This window comes from Amblyomma maculatum, chromosome 2 (genome assembly GCF_055883805.1).
Source record: "Amblyomma maculatum isolate TAMU_Amacu chromosome 2, ASM5588380v1, whole genome shotgun sequence".
Classification (NCBI taxonomy): domain Eukaryota; kingdom Metazoa; phylum Arthropoda; class Arachnida; order Ixodida; family Ixodidae; genus Amblyomma; species Amblyomma maculatum.
This window is the reverse complement of record NC_139345.1, coordinates 212385506-212397744: the sequence shown is the minus strand read 5'-3', so window position 1 is coordinate 212397744 and position 12239 is coordinate 212385506. Positions and strand designations below refer to the sequence as shown.

At 50.8% G+C, this 12239-nt stretch overlaps 1 protein-coding gene across 11 annotated transcripts in view; it reads right to left on the bottom strand.

The window, feature by feature from the left end:
• Positions 1-12239, bottom strand: part of TppII (Tripeptidyl-peptidase II) — a 160202-nt gene that overhangs the window by 108872 nt on the left and 39091 nt on the right. The gene's annotated exons all lie outside the window — the stretch shown is intronic.

Here is a 12239-nt window from a genome sequence, read left to right as displayed (position 1 = left end):
GAGGTCCATGCCAATTTGCTTAAAAGGTGTCGCTGGCACTTGAAGAGGGTGGAGTAGGCCGGCTGGTTTCACAGGGGGTGATTTACGGCGCTGGCAGTCAATGCACGTACGTACATAGCGTTTCACTGTCGCCGGCAGTTTTGGCCAGTAGTATCCGTGCTGTACTCTAGCCAACGTGCGGGTGTAGCCTAGGTGACCGGCGGTTGGCTCGTCGTGGCACGCTTGCAAAACTTCAGTGCGGAGAGCCGATGAGACGACGAGTAGATGACTGTTTCCCCCAGGACGGAAGTTCTTCTTGTAAAGTATGTTGTTGCGAATAAAGAATGAAGGGATTACTCGAGCGAAAATCTTAGGAACAACCGTAGTTCACTTCTCCAAGAAATCAATAAGAGGGAGCAATTCCTGGTCCTCTCGCTGCTGTTGGGAAAGCGTTGCATCATCTATGACACCTAAAAAAGCAGGTCATAGTGGCAAGTTCGACCGCGCTCGCGAAAGACAATATGCATCCGTGTGCTTCTTTCCAGATTTGTAAATAACTGCCATGCCGAATTCTTGTAATCGAAGGCTCCAACGCGAGAGTCTCCCTGAAGGGTCCTTTAAGTTCGTCAGCCAACAGAAAGAGTGATGGTCGCTGACGACTTGAAAGGGGCGAGCGTACAAATAAGGGCGGAACTTCATAACCGCCCATACCACTGCAAGGCATTCTTTTTTGGTTGTCGAGTAGTTCGCTTCTGCTTTAGATAGGGTCCTGCTGGCATAAGCAATTACCTTTTCCACACCATCCTGGCGCTGCACCAACACAGCACCTAAGCCCACGTTGCTGGCATCTGCACGAAGCAGTGTAGGGGCGTCGTCATCAAAGTGCGCCAGGACAGGTGGTGTCTGTAGACGCCTTCGCAGCTCATTGAAAGCTTGTTGCTGTTCTTCACCCCAGCGAAAGACAGCGTTGTCACGCGTCAGTGAAGTTAATGGCCAGGCAATTCGTGAGAAGCCAGCAATAAACCGACGGTAATAGGCGCAAAGACCCAGAAAGCGCCGCAATGTCTTTTTGTCCGTAGGTGTTGGGAACTTGGCGACTGCGGAGAGCTTTTCAGGATCAGGCCGAACGCCTCCTTGGCTAACGACGTGGCCTAAGATCTGCAGCTCCTCGTAACCGAAGTGGCACTTCTCGGGTTTTAGAGTGAGGCCCGCAGATCGTATGGCCTGAAACACAGCTAGCAAACGGAGTAGATGCTCTTCAAATGTAGCCGAAAACATGATCACGTTGTCAAGATACACCAAGCATGTTTGCCACCTAATTCCCAAAAGCACAGTGTCCATCAGCCTTTGAAATGTTGCTGGCGCCGAGCATAAACCAAACGGAAGGACTTTAAACTCATACAATCTGTCGGGAGTGACGAATGCTGTCTTCTCCCGATCCCTCTCATCCACTTCGATTTGCCAATATCCACTTTTCAAGTCCATCGACGAGAAGTAACGTGCATTTCGTAGGCGATCCAGGGAGTTGTCGATGCGAGGGAGAGGGTACACGTCTTTTTTGGTCACTTGGTTGAGCTTGCGATAGTCTATGCAAAATCGTAAGCTGCCATCCTTCTTTTTAACAAGTACCACGGGGGAAGCCCAGGGACTGTGACGGCTGGATAACGTCGTCTCTAAGCATTTCGGCCACTTGGTGCTGAATAGCTTCACATTCTTTCGGAGCCACAAGGTAAGGATTTTGTCGAATCGGGCGAATCGAGTCATCCGTGATAATCCGATGTTTTGTCAAAGGCGTTTGGCCAATCACGCTCTGAAGAAAAATTTGGGCTCACATCAACGATGGTTACAGGCATCTTGCACACTGATCCTGGTGAAGGCAACGACGCTGTCACGAATGCTGATTACAGCCCCATGAAGACGCAGAAAGTCCATGCCCAAGATGAGGTCTTTGCAGCAGTCAGAGAGAATAATGAAGCTGCCAACAAACACCGCGTTTCCTATTCCTATCCGGGCAGCGCATTTCCCTGTCGGTGCCAGAAGCTGACCCCCAGCACTTCTTATTACTGGCCCAGTCCCTCCAGTTTTTACTTTGCGCAGCGTGTCGGCCAGTTTCTGGCTAATAATTAAAAAATCCGCCCCGGTATCCACCAGAGCATGTACCTCCAGCCCATCAATGGAAACGGCGAGGTCAGCGCTAACAAAGTTATCTGGGTTGATAGTCTCTACGGCATTTGCGGCGGAAGCGCGGCAAGGTCGGCGCTGTCAGCTTCGTCGTCATGGCTGATCATCTGGTACGGCATTTTCGGCGGTAATGTAGGCGACATTTTCGGCAGTAGTGCGGCAATGTCAATGTTAGCGGCGGCGTCAGAAGCACGGGTTGTCGGCAGTTGCGGTGGTGGGGAGGGTTTCGACACTTTTCGACTGGTTGCAACCTCCCCTTGCGAGGTTGCAGCTGTTAGTTTCCCCGGTGAGATCTAGGGGACCGCCGTCCGCTAACGTCAGCAGTGCTGCGACGCATCGGCAAATAATAACGCTGTGGCGATGGGGAGGAGCGGCGGCGGAAGCCCGGGGATTCGATTTCCCTTCTGACCGGAGGGTCATCGTCGATTTGGGCAGAGTCAGTGTCGAAGCGGCGGCGAGCAGAAGCAGGCGGAAAGGCCTGCCCCTCTTCGCGGTGGCGGCAGTACCGATACACATGGCCAGGTTGTCCGTAGCAGAAACAAAGTGGTCGGCTGTCATAACTGCGCCACCTGTCAGTTCGGCGCAGTTGAGAGCGCCTGGGAGGAGCCCACTAAGGCCTCTGGAAAAACCGCATCTCCTGGCGGTTCGGTGAGCTCGGTGGAGCGTGGTCTGGAGGTGGGTGACGAAGGACCGTGGCATAGCTCTCGGGCTGCGGCTCGAGGTAAGGTGCAGGAATGTTGGCCGTGCAGCTGATCGGTTTTGGAGCGTGGTAGGGTTCGGAAAGGGCTGCCGCGTTGACTGGACGAGACTCGTTGCATGGTGTAGACGGTAATAGGGCATACCGAATTTCATTCCTCACAGTTTCCATGAGGGCCTCTGACGACTGAGCCTTCGTAGCCGTAATTTGCTGCAGCTCCTCAAGGACAATTTCTCTAATGATGTCTCGAGGAGTGGTCGTATTCGTTGCAGTCAGCGCCGCCGCAGTCGTCGGGGCACAGTTGACCGGTCGGTTGTACTGGCGGCACCGGTCTTGGAGGGCTCGCTCGATAGCCGTAGCGTCCTTAACGAACTCACTCACGGTTTTAGGTGGGTTGCGTACCAAGCCGGCAAACACCTGTTCGACGCCATGCATGAGATGCCGTAGCTTCCTTGGCTCACTCATATCAGGGTTGACACGGCGAAAAAGGCGAGCCATGTCTTCCGCAAACATAGCCACGCTCTCATTCGGCTTCTGGACACGCATTTCAAGCAGGCGCAGCGCATTGTCTCGTCGATCCGTTCTCGCAAAAGTATCTACCAGCTGGCGGCGGAAGTCATTCCATGTGGATAATCTGGTCTCGTGGTTTTCAAACCATGTTCTAGCATTATCCTGAAGGGCAAAATAAACATTGGACAGCTTCTGGTCTGCACTCCATTGATTGATTTTGGCCACTCGCTCAAACTGGTCAAACCAGTCCTCCACATCTTCAAACGCTTCCCCGCGAAAGCACTCTGGTACCTTGGTGTTCTGAAGAGTCACCGGCGTAAGGTTGGAATGTGCCATGGCTTGGGAGACCTGACGAACTTGGGCATTTGAAGACTCGTTCGGCAGATGGCTGTACTCTGGGGCTAGGCCTAGAAGGCGGCGGCTAGCGCTATGGACAGGCATGTCAATGTCTGGGATCTGCTGTGGACTGCCGGAAGGAGTCTTATGCATACCCCAGTGCGCTCCACCAGTGTCACGTCTCAATAGAACGCCAAGGAGGGCCGAAAGATAAGACGGTTAGATTAGTAGACTAGAACGAGTCTAGCGCTCCAGCTTCCTTCTTCTTCTTGCAGGCTCGCGCTTGTGTTCCCAGTCGTCATCTTTTGCGTCGTCTTCTATGCGGCAATACGGACGCGCGTGTATTCTTCGACAATTTAAAAGATATAATTTTGGCCTCCTGTAAACGTCCTGGCTTCAAAAGACTATTACGCTGCTCGAAGGCCGCATCAGGCGCTCAGCGGCATTCACCTGCGCTCAGGCGAAAGTGACTGGTAACTGCACCGGAATTCAGAACCCGCAGTAGGCAGCGAAAGCAAGTGGGGATATAAAAAATCTTAATCTAAATTTCGTCATTGATCCATGAATTATCTTCATAAAATCATCAGTTATTACATGTATTGCAGCAGTGCTTGTCTAATTAAAGTTTGGTTTGGTTTTTAGGGTTTAACGTCCCAAAGCGACTCAAGCTATGAGTCGAGGACTTCGGAAATTACCACCTCCTAGGGTTCTTTAACGTGCGCTGACATCGCACAGCAAACTGGCGCCTGGCTTTTCGCCTCCATCAAAAAGCAGCCGCCGAGGCCGGGATTCAATCCCACATCCTTGGGAACAGTATCTAATTAAAGTAAGCAGATTTACCGACAGTTTTCCCACCCCGTGGGGTTCTTTATTGTGCACTGACATCGCACAGCACACGGGCGCCTGGCTTTTCGCCTCCATCAAAAAGCAGCCGCCGAGGCCGGGATTCGACCTCGCATTCTTGAAAGCAGTACTATAATTAAAGTAAGCAGATTCACAAAGACTTTCCCTCTCTGCACAATCAATTCTTATAAATGCGTAGACATTAATAGCCACGTCAAGGTACTTCTTAACACCGTGTGAAAATAACGCGGCAGCAGTGCGAAGACACAATATACAACTTCTCAGAAAAAGTCAGGGTTGTTCTCGCATTCCCATGGCTACTACCGGTGCTAAAATGAGCTGGCGTGTGAGGTATAGCCTTTCTCTACAACTCACAGGCGCTTTCTTATGCCAGAAAGAAACATGAACTGGTGATACACCTCCGATAAAAACGGTGGCCTAGGCCCTTATGTCCATTATGTGCACCTTATGTAGAAAACAGGGTCATTAGCTCTACTTCCTCGCAGAATACTTCTACAATACAGAGGACATCTGCATCAAAGCAGTGGTGTTTAAAAGTCTGCCGGCATTCTTACACAAGATGCACAGCGCAGCAGTCCGCACTGCGCGGATGCGTTCCGAAGGCCAGCAATGACGGCCGTCCTAGTGGTGCCACCTGTTAAGGAGGAGTGGAACTACTCTCTGTAAATGGTCTATAGGGCCCATGTATAAAAAATTTTGATAGGTCAAAAATTCGGGTGTATATAGGGTGCCTCGTATCGAGGCACCCTAGGTCACGGCCAGTCTCGAGGGAGAGTGAGCTTCCCTTATCGCGCTCTTAGCAAACATTTTTAAAAATAACAGCCGTAGAGTTCATTAAGGGGAGAGGCGAGTCTTAGAACGGTCAAAAATGGTCAAAAATCGATTTTGAGAAAAACTCATTTTGGAACGTTTATCCTTACGAGCACCTGCACTCAATTATTAACGCTGAATTCGGTTAGGAGGTGCGATAAAATCGGCTTTCAAAATGTCATGGTAGCCACAAAATGCTCCCCGAAAAGAGGAATTGCTCTCGAAATTCCTGCGCGCGCCGCGGGTGTTGCAGCCAACCAATCGCCGCCATCTTGGGCTTGGTTTAAATCTGCTTTCTTTGTGCGCAATTTGCGCTATCTAAAAATAGCTTCGCTAGGTTTTGCGAACGCCATTTATGGTATCTAACTAGCTCTCACACTTGAAAAGTGCGCCGTTCTGAGTCTCCGATTGGCTGCCGTGATCGATTGGCTGGCAATTGGCTGTTTTGCGTTCGCCGCAGTGGCCCCCGCTTCATGCGCGTCTTCGTTTGAGCTTGCCTTTCTCGATGCACCGCTTTGTGCAGTTTTTCCTTGCAATCGAGATGCTGGAAAACCGTAGATTTTAACCGTGCACGCAACGGAAAGCCATAAGAAATGGGCAAGAAACATAAACCAGAAGACGTCAGCCACAAGCATGTCGTCAGAACAGTTGGGATATAGCCGGTTCCAGACTTGTTAGATGTGCAGGGGACGCTGCCCGATGACGACACCACGGGTTCAAATTACAGCAAGAATTGCATCCCGGATCACGGTACACTTCAAGTTGATGCCGCCGCCCCGTACTACTCTATGGCAGAGCCGGCGCACTGAGTGGTCCGTTCTGTTGGGAAAGTCCACGACCCAACGAGAGTTTCACCTCGGCGTTAGCGCGGAATGCGATGCCGGTACTGAGTTCGTGATTGTGGGCATGAAAGTGTTAAGCATTTTTATCACGCACACGAAGCGTGGAACCTACGGCGAGATCGCGAAGGCGTGAGCGGTCAACCGCTGTAGTGTCACAACGGACCTCAGCTGTAGCTCAGCTCGCCGATCGCTTTCGCGCTGCCGGCGCGATTATTCGCTTACTGCTCCCAGGCAGCGCTTCAGAGTATTTTATTGGGTACCCAACTCAAATGCGTATTGATTCTTCTATTGTGGCAGCTCAGCCATGCGCTGGCGTAAACTAATATGTCTTGCGGCGCAGCCGCGGTGGGAGCCGCACGCCCGCGCTAGGGTGGCTAGAACTTTTTGAGGTGTGCAAAGCGGCCACCGAAAGCTGCCCCCAAAACGTGCCGATGCTGCGTGGGAGCGCTGAAGACAGCGGCGCCGTCAGAGCGAGCAGCCCAGCGCACTGGTGCAGTAACGTTGTGCACGTGGCAAGAACGCATCACACGTGCTGCTTTTTGCCTTCTGAATTTTGTAGGTTCTTTTGCTGTCGGCTCGGCTTCTGCAAGATTGTGTGGCTAGCTTCGCATTCCTTGCCGCGTGCTTTGAGAATGCCACCAACAGCAAAAAAAAAGAAGACCCAGCGCTGGTGCTTCGTGCCTGGATGCAATTCTGGATACAGATCTTCAACTGAAGAAGTGTCCCTCTTCCGAGCTCCAAATTTTGAAGAGTTATTCGCCAAATAGACCAACGTCATTCCCAGGGCTGATAAGCAACTGGAAGAGAATGCTGCTGTGTGCGAGAAGCATTTTGACGCAAGGTATGTACTATTTTATCCCACGGCGCGCTTTTAAACTCTAAATGCACATTCTCAGATGCTTGCCTTAGTGGCCGCTGGTGCTGTCTTGATCGTCAGGTGTAATTTGTGTTCTCGCATACAGACTTCAGTTCATGCATGGTTCTGTTCGTTCTTTCCTTGATAGGTTTATTGTGTGGAACTTCAAGCACAACATAAACGGGAAGGAGGTCTTAGTGCCCCGAGCTGTTCCTGTCCTAAAAGAAGATGCGATACCAACCATCTTTCCGAACCTGCCTAAATATTTGAGCAGGACTCTGCCAAAGGACAGAAAGTGAAGGAATGTTAGGGAAACTGCTGTTCCGACCAAAAACAGTCGCACAGATGATATTGATACGTGGCAAGGTTAGCCCATGAAGGTTAGTACAGGATGACACAGCATACAAAACACAGAAGCACAGCAGCGTCGACCTTCTTCTAGCTTCAACCGTTGCGACCACTTTGTCTTCTTCCGTGTCACTGCAGCTGATCGTTTTCTTCAACGTCCAGGGATGCAGGGCATATATGTCACATTACCCCCCCCCCCCCCCCCCCGAAAAGCACAGTCCCGGTGTGCAGTAGGACAAATTACTGCAGGGGTAGTACGGCTTCATTCGGGCGACATGAACAATCTCAGTGCATGGCACAGAGGACTGTTTCGGCGGACGTACAGCGGCGATCTCGTATGTCAAAGGAGTGACTGACCGTAAAACATGGTAGGGTCCTGCGTAGCGTGGCAAGAGCTCACACAGCCCAACTTTACGAGCGGGAGTCCAGAGCAAGACGAGAGAGCCCGGAAAGTAGTGGACATCCCAGTGGCGAGAATCATGGCGCCGTTTTTGAGAATTTTGGGAGGAAGTCAGTCGGCGGCGAGAAATAACACGGGCGGCGTCAGCTCCGGAGATGGCGTCACGAAACGTAGGAACTGGTGTTAGCGGTGGGAGGCAGTACGCTGTCAAACGGAAGGGGAGGGTCGCGGCCGAACAGAAGATAGAAGGGCGAGCAGCCCATTTTATCGTGACGGAATTAATTATACGCAAAAGTCACAAACGGTAAGGTAATATCCCAGTCACGGTGGTCATCCGAGACATACATTGACAGTATGTCCGTAAGAGTGCGGTTGAGGCGTTCGGTGAGGCCGTTCGTTTGTGGATGGTAAGTGGTGGTAAAATAGTGCTTAATGGAGCAGTACCGAAGAATTTCGTCGACTACTCGAGCAAGAAAGCAATGGCCACTGTCAGTGAGCAGCTGGCGTGGAGCACCAAGGAGCAGGATGACGTTGTGGAGAAGAAACGCAGCCACGTCAATTGCACAGCTGGTGGGTATCACTCGGGTGACAGCGTAGAGCGTAGTATAATCCGTGGCCACCGCAATCCATTTATTCCCCGAAGCAGACAGAGGGAAAGGCCCAAGGAGATCAAGGCCAACTCGGTAAAATGGGTCTATTGGGATGTCGATCGGCTGTAGGGATCCAACAGGCATAACCAAGGGCTTCTTCCGTCGCTGACACCAGTCACAAGAAGCCACGTAATGACGAACAGAGTGATAGAGGCCTGGCCAAAAGAAGCGGCGGCGGACGCTGCCGTACGTACGAGACACGCCAAGATGACCCGCTGTGGGTGCGTCGTGCAGATGTTGAAGAACGGTGGTACGCAGGTGTTCGGGGACTACGAGCAGAAGCTCGGCGCCATCTGGTCGCATATTCTGTCGGTATAAGGTGCGTTGTGGAGCACGAACAGAGCAAGGGTACCATCAAGATGATCTGTTGCGTAGTATAGATGCTTAGTATCTGTACTACGGTGCGTATATAGATAAATAGTTATGAAAACATCAACTATGCGGTTTGGTTCTTCTTGGTTTAAAGTGCTATTCGAACTAGTACTTGGTTCGAATTCAATTCGAGCAAAGGAAGTGCTAGTTATTTGCACATCCCTAAGAAATATGTAACGCAACTTCAAGCTGGACTTGAGAAGGCAATATGTGTTTACCATAACAGAAGTTCATCTTGAATAAGTGTCTCCAAAGGGCTGTATGTGAGCAGACTAGATGAGCCCAAATACATAGTATGTTGTGTGCAAAATTGAATAAGATGCCCTTTTAAGAAAATGATAACTGCAAGGAAGGCATTCATGGTACTATTCATGAGGCAAAAGTAAAAGAATAAACAAGCTTGCATTATCCTACCTCCAAGTCTTCATTTTTTTTTTCACAGCTACCGTAACCCCTCGTTATAACAGAATCACTTTATTCGAAATATCTTCCATTCCTGACTCAAACGCAGTCATTTAAGCCAAATTACTCGAAGTGCACGAAGAGCTTGACCCACTTACAGTGAAGTGACGAGCAGAGGCATCACCGAGCGGCACCGACACTTTTGCGCATACAGCGGCAACTGCATGAGGCAACAATCACTGGAGATGTGTCACACGATGACAACGCCAGCGCCTGTCGTTGCTGCTGGCGCACACCGCACAGAGCGACGGGACTCGGCGACATAGAGGCGCGTTTTCAGCGTTGCTCTGTTATCGCTGCCTCATCATTCAGTCAGGGGGAGTACACTAAACAGCATGAATTAAGATAAAACACTGATGAAATTGTTTGTAACGCATCACGTCTAAAAAAAGAAAAGAGAAAGGTCACAGCGCAGCCGTGTGCTACTACACTGCGATGCAGACTTGCATTTCAAGCAGTGACTTTCTCTTGCTCCTTTCGAAAATTAACATCAAGCCACAATAGCTTTTTTTTTTTCCTTTACTACCCTATAAGCTTTTACTGAATTGTATGCACTCGTATGCACGGATCAGACGAAGTGAGCTTCTGCAGGTCCTTCGCTCAAACCAGACTGTGAAACAACGAAAAAAAAAAAAAAGTCCAGAACGGAAGTTGAGACCCCTTCCTTTTGCGATTGGCTGCCTCAAAAGCTGCTTTCGGGCGATACGCAAAGTTTTCTAAAAACCCAGAACTTGAGCGACAGCAACAAGCGGGAATGCCTTGACGGCCCTCAGCCAACTGTGCAACGCAGTCCCGCGGCTTGTCGCCCGGTCGGAATCGTATCGCTGGTGTCCCGCATGATAGATTCTACACAAAAATAATGTTTTTCTGATGCTTTGCGATGCTAGGAAACCGCTGCGTCTTGGATGCTGAAGTGGCCAAAAGACCACGGGCAGACTTTTGCCATAGCATACCATGGGGTGCGTTCGGTGAGCAAAGTTTTACTGCTCTAAAGAGCACTTCTTGCGCTAGCACAAAGAAAGTGTCCATCCTTAGCTTTGTTGCTCTTTTGACGGCGGAAATCGAAGGGTAGCATTCTGAAAACACGAAGAATTTTAGCGTCCGCGAGGCAACGGCATTTGCAGCGCTACCCAGCGTACCGCGCTTCCGCACACCTTCACCCCCCCCCCCTCCCCCCTATGGCTTTGTGCCGCCCACCTCCCGAAGTGGCTTCGCCTTCCTTCCCTGAGAGAGGCATCTGCGCATGCGCCTCTACTCTCCCACCTCTCTTCCTCTTCAACTGCCCCCCCCCCCCCCCCCTCCCCTGCATCTACAGTCAAAACTCGATATAACGAACACGCATATAACGAATTATTGAATATATCGAACTCTTCAGAAATATTTTTGCCAAACACATGTATTTTTAATTTCGCATAGCGAACGCGGTTCGGCATAAAACGGATATTACGAACTTCGCGATGCCAAGCACTACCTCACTTTAATAGCAGGAGGCAGGCTTCGTTGCACCACAAGTGTGTTGTGTGGCACAGCAAATGTTCAGGCCTACCTCGCAGGCGCTGACAGCGCCACAGACGCCATGTCGGCATTGAGAGTTGACAGCCAAAGAGATCGCCTCCGCGCGCATGTTTGAGCGCGCGGAGGTGATCTCGGAGGCCATAAGAAATTGTTCACATCTCACAATCGCTGACAATGCCGCTTCAGCAGCGGCGCGATCGAATGTTGCTTTTGCCTTTTTGTTTTTTGCGTCTTTCGCGTTTTAGTGTTAGCAGCGGCGTCGCGGCGTGGCCGTCGCGGCGTTCGGTGGAGGTGGAGTGTGGTGCGCGGGTGCGCGTAGTGCTGTGATGGCGGTGAACGTGAAAAAAGAGCAGCACTGAGGTTAACGACCAAGCTCGAGGTAAAATCAGGGCCTTCAAGGCAGTTTACAAGATTGACACTCTTCTCGTGAAGCTTCTTATGAAGCAAAACTTGGAAGATCGACTTGCTGGGAGCAGCACGGGACAGCGTCAAAGACGAAACGATTGCCAACTGTTTTAGACACACAGGTTTTGTTCCAGCAGAGGCCCTTGCATCAAGTGACGATGGGGACGATCTCGACGAAGCAGAAGCAGAGCTCCGCAAGCTCTATGAGGCCTGAAAAGATTTGAGTTTTGTTGGTGACATGCCCGCAACAATGACTGCAGAGGACTTAGTAGGCGACGACGACATCGCGGCAACCACGGCTGTACTGACGGACGCCGAAATCGCTGTGGAAGTTTCTGAACATCCCGCACAGATGAAGCTCAGGCTGACCCTGCAGACGATGAGAGCATTCTGACTTCACAAGCGCTTGCTACATTGAATTTACTGCGCCGCCACTGCAGTGCTATTGAGAGCAGTGGATTTGCCCTTGTTGAGTGTTTGCAAACTGTGGAACAGGGCGTGATACGGAATGCGATCAACACAAAAAAGCAGGCCGCGATAACGCAGTTCTTTGAGCGTAAATAAATGGACGTGACCCAAGTAGGCACCCTCCGAGTTGCTGTGCCTCCTCTGACTGAATTTTGCTGCTCTTGCATGTATTTTCTACGAAATTTTATATTACGAATTATGGATACAGAGAACTACTTTCCTATTTTTTAACTGTTTGTTAGAACGAGGTTTCACTGTACTTCTCTCTCCCCTCCTCATTCGCTCTCCACTATCTGCGAGCCGTTTGAATGCTAGCCCTCGCTTCCGCGCTGCTGGTTTTGAGTTACATCGCTGCTCCTGCCTCTTCCTGCCCTCCCGAAGCCTTCCCGCGCTTCATGCTTCTTTGAACTACTCCGGTCGCCTTCCTTCCGTCTGTACACGTGAAGTCCGCCATTGCAGCCGTCGTCATCCCCAGCGTGCTCTGACGAGGACATGACCACATTTTGAAGCTTCTGCCTTCTGTTTCGCCCGCCGCTTTCGCTTC